Below are 9010 nucleotides of genomic sequence, written 5' to 3'. Positions count from 1 at the left end.
CCACATATGATTTGAGTAACGAGAAGGTCACTGTCATGCCAATACATGTGTTATTATAGTACTCTGTTGATTTTTACAAAGTAACATTTGTCCTACCACATATGATTTGAGTAATGAACCTTATACTACTTTGCATATTACACTTGGGTGAATTGTTTAATCTCTATCTGCATTCGCTTATCTATCCTTGTCCATCCATGTCACATTAAATGGCTGCGAGTAACTTGGCCTTGGTGCTAGTGCTCCCTTGCTGGTGCTTTTAATATGGTATTGCCCTGACTGTAACACGGCATTCGCTCCAGAATCAATGGCCTTGGTGCAGATCTGGCATCGAACGATTGAGGTGAATACTCAGGTTCTAAGCCTCTGGATAGGGTTTTTGTCTCATTTCTTTCTTGCAAGTTGTGACACCTGTGTTTGTTGTGGAGGATACCCTCCTTCTCTTCTCTTATACATGAGCTAGGGTTCCTACGCTTGCTGCGGGGCTTGAATTCTTTACACAGGTAATTTGTATTTCCTTATCTAAGTTTGGATACATAATCCCTAAGCTTAATCTCCATCTTGTATACAACAATTTAACATTTTGGTTCTTGTTTTATCAGGGTGTGGGTTTCATGTGCCTGCCATCAACTATGGAAGGTCTCCTCAGTGCGGCCTAGTCCAGGTAAATACCATTCGAATCGTTTACCTCCATTATTGTTGCTTTGTCGGTTTTTACAAAATTTAAGGATTCTAATGCCTGTCTGTTATTAGAGTGGTAGGGTCTTGAAGAGCCATGGTAAAGGCCAGATGGAGCACTCACTTGGATTCTGGTTTGCGGCAGTCTATGGGTATAATAACCTAAAGGGTCCTTACTTAGATTAAAGAATGTATGGGGTGAAACACCTTTTGTTTTTTCTAAAAGAAGCTGATTATCATGATTGTTTCAGAATTGTTTTGACATTCTCGGCATTTGGGTCTATAATTTTAAAGAGCTTTTGTGGCCATTGGATTTTTGATTAGTCTCGTTTGAAAATAGAGGGTTATTTCGACTTGTAATGGCGTTTTATCTTGAAGGATTCTCGCGAGGGTTTTGGCTTTCGAACCCAGGCCTCCTGCTTAGCTTGATATCATTATATACATTCCTATTTAATGAAATTTGTCATTCTATTTAACTTCTCTCATTTTATTATTATACTGCTATGGGAGGTAGCGTCCTCCATTGTACCTCTTCGTGGGTTGATGTTATTTAGAATTTTCCGCCATGTACATTACTTCATATTGCTAATGCCAGTTCCTATTTTCATTTATACATTTTGCAAAGGGTTGGTTTCTGAAGACAAAGGATTTCTCAGTCTTCTATCCAGAATTCCCTTGGGTTCTTGAATTCGTTGTATTTTTTTTTTATCACTTGTTTATAACAAAATAAATCTGCAATGTATAAAGTCTATTGCGTAGTTAAAAATCTCGTTGTGTATGTGTTTAAGAGTGTTAAGAAGAACCGGTATCGAGTATTCCAGAGAATCACTCGGGTTTTTGGCAGCACTTAACCTGGCTTGCCCTTTCTAATTTCGGTTTACATTTATATGTTATATGAGATAGTATTAGGGCTTATTTTGTTGCTTGGCCACCTTTTAGTTTTGCGGTTTTTTTCCTTCTTCACTATACATTTTTGTGTTTAGTTATCTCTGTACTTGAGGTTGGTAATTGTTTAGACGGTATTTTTCTATTCTTTTCCTATCGATACTTAACATTGTTTCAATCTTGTTTCAGTTTATCTAGAAAAGAATAGAAGTATACTGACTATAGTCTAGGTCTGTAATCATGCTGAAGATTTACTTATTTGTGTTGTAATGTTTATATAAATTTCGCTTGGCAATAACTCATAGAATTGTCTACACAATTCATATCTATACAATTGTATGCTTATTTAGTAAGCAAATCATAACTATACACAGGAATAAGACCTAGATATATATCTATCTATCTAAATATATATATATATATATATATATATCAGCATTTAGGATAATATCTAGTAAAAGAAAGAGATTTATTCCACTTATCTGAACCATTGTTTCCATATTTTCTTCTATATTAGTCCACAACCAGGATTCTTGGTTCTGGTTTCTTTTCCTCCCAGTCTTGAGTCTATTATTCTAAACAGTCTCCCCCCAAGCTGTTCCTGCGTTGAGGAACCTATTCTATCATAACTTCCAGTCTAATCATTATCTGCTCCTAACCAAACATAGCCGTATCAATTTTTCTTGACCCTTCAGAACAACTTTTTCCTCCTGATCTTAGAGACCCTTATCCTCTTCATCTTCTTGAATAAATCCCGAAGAAATCAGTTGGAACAGGTAACTATTTCTCAAATTGATTCATAAGTAAAAAAAAACATTTAACGATAACTGTCATTTTATTACAAAATAATTAAATTCTAGAACAGTAATTTCTATAAAAATAAATAAATAGTTTGTTTTATCTGTAGTAAAAATAAAATATTCACATGATCTGGGAATATCATATCTTCCCCCGCGAAGATGTAACATCGTCCCAATGTTTTTCCTCTAAAAACAATCTCGAAATGGTTTCCTTCATAACTTGCTCATCCTCCCAGGTGGCCTGTTCTGGCCCATAATGCCGCCATTGCACATTAAGCTAGGTGATAACCCATTTCCGTAGTGTTACTTCTCACCGATTGAGTATACCCTAAGGTTCGACCAGGAAATTACCTTCTGATTCGACCTACACATATCAACAAAACAATACCAGTAATCATTTAGCTTGTTTAATTAACCATTAATAAGAGAAATTAACTTAAATATATTTACATGAATGTCTTGCCAATTGATAATGTATTTAGGATCATAAATGTATTTCTTAAGTAAAGAAACATGAAATAAATTGTGCACATGAATGTGGTTGGTAAGGCCAGTTGGTAAGCTACTGGTCTGATTGGAGATAAAATTTGGACCGGACTGCAAAATCAGGGTGCTAGCTTAGCACATCCCATCCATTGCAAGGTGCTCTTCTTTGATCGAACCCAAATATACACATGGTCTCCCACTTGGAATTCCCGGAAGCTTCTCTTCCCATCAGGAAAATTATTTTTCCGATCTTGAGCGGTTTTCAAATTAGCTTGTACCTTTTTCACTATCCCCTCCATTTCTTCTAACATATCGAGTCCTAACATAAATTTGTTTTTCGGCCCCCTCCAACTTAAGGGTGTCCTACATTTACGTCCATACAACACTTCGAAAGGACTCATCTGTAATGATGTATGGTACCCATTATTCTAGGAAAATTCTACCAAGTGCAAGTAGTCCTCCCATTTTGATGGTTTTTGCATCGCATGTGTTCGCAACATGTCTTCAACTACTTGATTTACTTGTTCTATTTGTCCATTCATTTGTGGATGGTAAGCGGTGCTGAAGTGTAGTTGTGTACCCAAACCTTAAAAAAGGGCCTTCCAAAAGGCATATTTGAATTTCACATCAAGGTCGAATATGATCATCTTGGGTATTCCATGCAATTTAAAAATGTTTTGCATAAAAATGTTAGCAATCTGCACTGCTTTATAAGTTAACTGAACTGATATGAAATGGGGAGGTTTGCTCAATTTTCCCACCACCACCATGATGGAGCCATTTTGCTTCCCACACTTTGGTAGTCCGGTAATGAAATCGATAGATATTGTTTCCCATTTTCATTACGGAATCGGAAGAGGGTGAAGTAATCCTGCTAGGTGTTGGTGTTTATATTTTATTTGCTGGCACTCGAGGCATCTAGACAAATATTTTTCTAGTTCCTTCTTCATACCAGGCCAGAAAAATTCTTTTCTCAAGGTAGAAGTCATTTTCTGGTATTCGGGGTGTACTACATAAGGAATCCTATGAAATTCATCTAAGATTAAATTCTTGAGCTATTTTTGGTTATGTACATATAGCCTTTTCCTATAAATCAACAATTCTTCTGAATTTACCTCATATCCTAATTGTTGTTCATGGTTGTTCAGAATTTTTGCTTGTTGGCATAATTGTTTGTATACTAAATCTTACATGGCTAATTCATGAATCTACTCATAAAAAGTTTTTTGTGATTCACTAAAAGAAATATCATATAAACAATGCACCTTTTGGATCAGAGCATTTGCAGCCCAGTTTTCTTACCTTTCAAATGTTTAATTTCAAAATAGAATTCACTCAAGAAGTCTGCCCAACAAGCTTGTCTAGCATTTAAAGCGGGCTGCTTGAAATAGTTTGTTAGACTATGATGGTCAATCATTAGCAGGAATTTCTTACCCATTAAGTAATGTCACCACATTTTTAAGACGTGAATCACCGTTGTTAGTTCTAAATCATATGCCAAATACCTATTTTCATACTCTTTAAGCTTCCTTCATTCATAGGCCACAACCCTGCCTTCTTGCATTAGTATGCCACCTACACCCTCCTTGCTAGCATTCGTACAAACCACGTACACTTTATTGGGATCAACAATGCTTAAAATGGGTGCGGTGGTAAGTAGATGTTTGAGCCGATCAAAGCTCTACTAATAGTCAGGGGTCCATCTAAGGCTTTCCCTTTTTTCTATAGAGAGGTAATAAGATAATCCACTCTAGAGAAACCTTCTAGAAAATGTTTATAATATCCGGCTAGACCCATAAATGATCTTATGTCAGCTACATCTTTAGGCACCGACCATTACATGATGGTTCTTATTTTCTCTGGGTATACTGTGATTCCATTCTTTCTGATGGCATGTCCCAGGTACTGGATTTTCTCCTTAAAGGAATCACACTTGTTGTATTTGGCATACAACTACTACTCTCTTAGAACTTGTAGAACAATACGGAGGTGCTCCTTATGTTCTTCTATGCTCCGAGAGTAGATTAGTATGTCATCAATAGAGATTAATACAAACTTGTCTAAGTATTGATGAAAAATACTATTCATGAGACACATGAATGTTGCTCGGGCATTTGTCAATCTAAAAGGAAAAACTACGAACTCGTAATGTCCATAACAAGTTCTGAATGTTGCTTTGCTATATCCTCCTCCTTTATTCGCATATGATGATAACCTGAGCGAAGGTCAATCTTTGAGAATACAATTTCCCCCTTTACCTGGTCAAATAACTCATCTACATGGGGTAGAGGGTACTTATTCTTAATGGTCAGCTTGTTTAACTAAGGATAATCCATGCACATATGCAATGTTTCATCTTTTTTCTTCACAAAGAGCACTATGGCTACCCAAGGGGACACACTAGGTCGGATGTACTTTTTATCTAGTAGCTCTTGTAGCTACATCTTTAATTCAGTTAGCTCCAAGATGCTCATGTGGTAGGGCCTCGGGAGACTAGGGCAGCTCCCAGAATTAGCTCAATGGTGAAATCGATGTCTCTCTTTGGGGGTAAGCCAGGGATTTCCTTAGGGAATATATTTGGGAAATTTTATACCATTGGTATGTTTTCAAAAGAGCCATATTTATCCTTAGATTCGGCAAATCCTACTTGTATTGCATAAATTTGGCAACCCTTTCTGATGCATTTCGCTAATTGGGATGTTGCTACAGGTCTTATCTGTAGAGGTTTTTGAATACCTTCCATTTCATGTCTTTCTCCTTTCTCATATAGATAATTGATGGTTTTGGTTTTATAGTTAATAAGTGACCAGTTCTTTTCCAACCAGTCCATGCCTATAAGAATATCGTAAAACCCTAATGGTAATACGTTCAGATCTGCCATGATAGACTGATCAACTATTAATAAAGGGAAATTATTTACTTTAGGCAAAACTCTTCTCTTAGCTCCTATGGCTAGTTGTACTAACCTGGGATTTTTATCTTAACAATTTGTAATCTACATTGTTCCATAATCCTGGGGCTGATATAACTTAAGTGAGCCCTAGGATCAATTAAAATGGAGATAGTGTGGTGAAAAACTTTACCTTCAAATTCAACCATGGTCGGCTGAAATTCTACCTAATGATCTTCAAGGGCAGCGTTAATCTTAGGAATGCTTCTTACCAATTCTCCCACGGTAGATGCTTCTTTTATCTGCCAAACTTGATCAGCTCCTTTGCGTTGTGGGCAATTTTTGACATAATATGGGCCTCCACATCGCCAACATTGTAGAGGTGCTCTATTAGCAGTTTCTGCTTAAGTTCTGTCATCTTTTTCATTCATTCTAGTTTCAACCAATACTTTAAATTTGGGTTGATTCCTATTCAAATTCCTGTTATTTTTCCCTTTAAACACTCCTTTGTTGCCTGTGCATTTACGCCCTTTGTAACTGGAAACAAAATTTACTCCCTTTCTTGTCAGTCCACCTTTTGTTCAAATCTACCATTGGTTTGTTCTGCTAGTAGCAAATCCATGCCTTACGAATAACCTCATCCATTGCTTTCGGATTGTCAGCCTCCATCCGTTCTTTCATGAAAAACGGAAGACTACTGATAAACCGATGCACCTTTTCCTGTTCCTCGAGTATGTAAGGAACATACTAAAGTAATGACATAAATTTGGTTATGAACTCATCCATGGACATTTGGCCCAATAGGAGATCATGAAACGCCTTTGATTTTTCATCATAAAACCTTTATGTTAGATATTTTTCCTTCAAATATATCTGAAATGTTTCCCAGGTTTTACTTTGTTCACTAACTCTGCGAACTATCTTTACTTTCTCCCATCATAACGTAGCTTTCCCCTGTAACTAGAAGATGGCCAAATGAGCCTTCATGCTATGGTCATATTCATACAGCTGGAACTATTTGTTCATATTGATGAGCCATGCTTCCATCGCCTCTTCCTGTTCACCATCGAAGAGAGGAGGCTTAATCTTCCAGAATTCTCCTTGAAGTTCCAATTTCTATCTTTTCTGTGTCTTGTGATTTTACACATTATCTTACTTTTCTTCATGATTTTCTTCACCACCCTCTCTTTCCACATTGTCAGTCCAAAACTTTTTCTCCCCTGTCATATTCTCGCATTCTGGGCTGGGAGCTAATGGCTGATGATTATGGCTATCTTTTAAACTCTTCATAATTTTCTCTTGTTCATGCATCAATCTCTCATTATCTGCTTACAATTGATCCATTACATATTTTTATTCCTATACTGTTACCATAATATCTGGATTGGTATTTCTTGGCTCATCACCTAGCTGCACCCAAACTTTAGGGTTTCCCTCTTGAAATGATGTTGGTCTTGTTCCCATTATGAACCTGTGTGGTAGATTTCTAGATTTCCTCATACTGTCAGTCCTCTTCTTCCTACGTGCATATCACAGAGTTTGTTATTACTAAATTCCATAAGTCTCAGTTTAGCAAACTAAGTAGCTCTGATACCTTATGTCACACATCTACTAACTAGTAAAAGTGCATAAAAAAAATCATATTTACCACATACCATAATATTATATGGTTAATCTTCTCAATAACAATGTAACACTTTAAACTTGTTATTTTGACTTTATATAAATTACAATGTGAATATTCATATTAAAACAACTTTTGAAAATGATCATTAGTTTTGGATTATGACCTGATAAGGTCATTGTCAGGCCAATACATGTGTTATTATAGCACTCTGTTGATTTTTACAAAGTAACATTTGTCCTACCACATATGATTCGAGTAATGAACCTTATATTACTTTACATATTACACTTGGGTGAATTGTTTAATCTCTATCTGCATTCGCTTATATGTCCTTGTGCGTCCATGTCACATTAATGGCCGCAATTAACTCAGCCTAGGTGCCAGTGCTCCCTTGCTGGTGCTTTTAATATCGTACTGCACCGATGGTAACTCGGGTTTCCCTCCAGAATCAATGGCCTTGGTGTAGATTTTCCATCCGACGGTTGAGGTGCATACTCGGGGTTTGAAGCCTCAGGATAGGGGTTTTCTGCATCTAATTTCTTTCTTGCAAGTTGTTATTAACGCTTTTGTTGTGGAGGTTACCCTCCTCCTCTTCTCTTCTACGCGAGATGGGGTTTCGAAGCTTGCTTCAGGGCTTGAATTCTTTACATAGGTAATTGCTATTTCCTTATCTGAGGTTGGATACGTAATCCCTAAGCTTATTCTCCATCTTGTATACAACAATTTAAAATTTTGGTTCTTCTTTTATCAGAGTGCGGGCTTCATGTGGTTGGCATCAACTACGGAAGGTCTCCTCGGTCTGGCCTAGTCTAGGTAAAGACCATTCGAATCGTTTACCTCCATTGTTATTGCTTTGTCAATTTTTACAAAGTTTAAGGGTTCTAATCCCTGTCTGTTATTGGAGTGGTAGGGTCTTGAAGAGCCATGGTGAAGGCCAGATGGAGCCCTCACTTGGATTCTGGTTTGCAGCAGCCTCCGGGTATAATAACCTAAAGGGTCCTTACTTAGATTAAAGAATGTATGGGGTTCAACCCCTTTTGTTTTATTCTGAAAGAAGTCAATTATCATGACTGTTTCAGAATTGTTTTGACATTCTCGGCCCTTGGGTCTGTAATTTTAAAGGGCTTTTGTGGCCTTTGGCCTTTTAAGTAGTCTTGTTTGAAAATAGAGGGTTATGTTGGCCTGTAATGGCATTTTATCTTGAAGGATTCTAGTGAGGGTTTGGGCTTTCAAACCCTAGCCTCCTGCTCGGCTTGATATCGTTATATACATTCCTGTTTAATGAAATTTATCATTCTATTTAACTTCTCTAATTTTATTACTATATTGCTATGGGAGGCAGCGTCCTCCACTGTACCTCTTTGTGGGTTGCTGCTATTTAGCATTTTCCGCTGTGTACATGGCTTCATACTGCTAATTCCAGTTCCTATTTTCGGTTATACATTTTGCAAAGGGTTGGTTTCTTAAGACAAATGGTTTCTCAATCTTCTGTCTAGAATTCCCTCGATTTTTTGAATTCGTAGTATTTTGCTTTTGTCACTTGTTTATTGTCAGGCCAGGCAGTAACTCTCTAAAGGCAGAAAAAACTGATCGTCTATTATTCCATAGGTAGGCTATTGTTATATACAATAGGAGAGATTGTTC

At 37.0% G+C, this 9010-nt stretch overlaps 1 long non-coding RNA gene across 1 annotated transcript; it reads left to right on the top strand.

Moving 5' to 3' along the window:
* Nucleotides 1-260: 260 nt before the first annotated feature.
* Nucleotides 261-1108, top strand: LOC149164914 (uncharacterized). Its single transcript, XR_016260291.1, has 3 exons — nucleotides 261-503; nucleotides 603-664; nucleotides 754-1108. It is a non-coding gene; the product is annotated as an uncharacterized LOC149164914 (long non-coding RNA).
* Nucleotides 1109-9010: the final 7902 nt, after the last annotated feature.

Source organism: Pinus tabuliformis, chromosome 5_1, assembly GCF_031772625.1.
Source record: "Pinus tabuliformis cultivar Carrire ecotype Pingquan chromosome 5_1, CPIR1, whole genome shotgun sequence".
Classification (NCBI taxonomy): Eukaryota; Viridiplantae; Streptophyta; class Pinopsida; order Pinales; family Pinaceae; genus Pinus; species Pinus tabuliformis.
The sequence above is the reverse complement of the archived record's forward strand: the minus strand, read 5'-3'. Positions and strand labels throughout refer to the sequence as shown.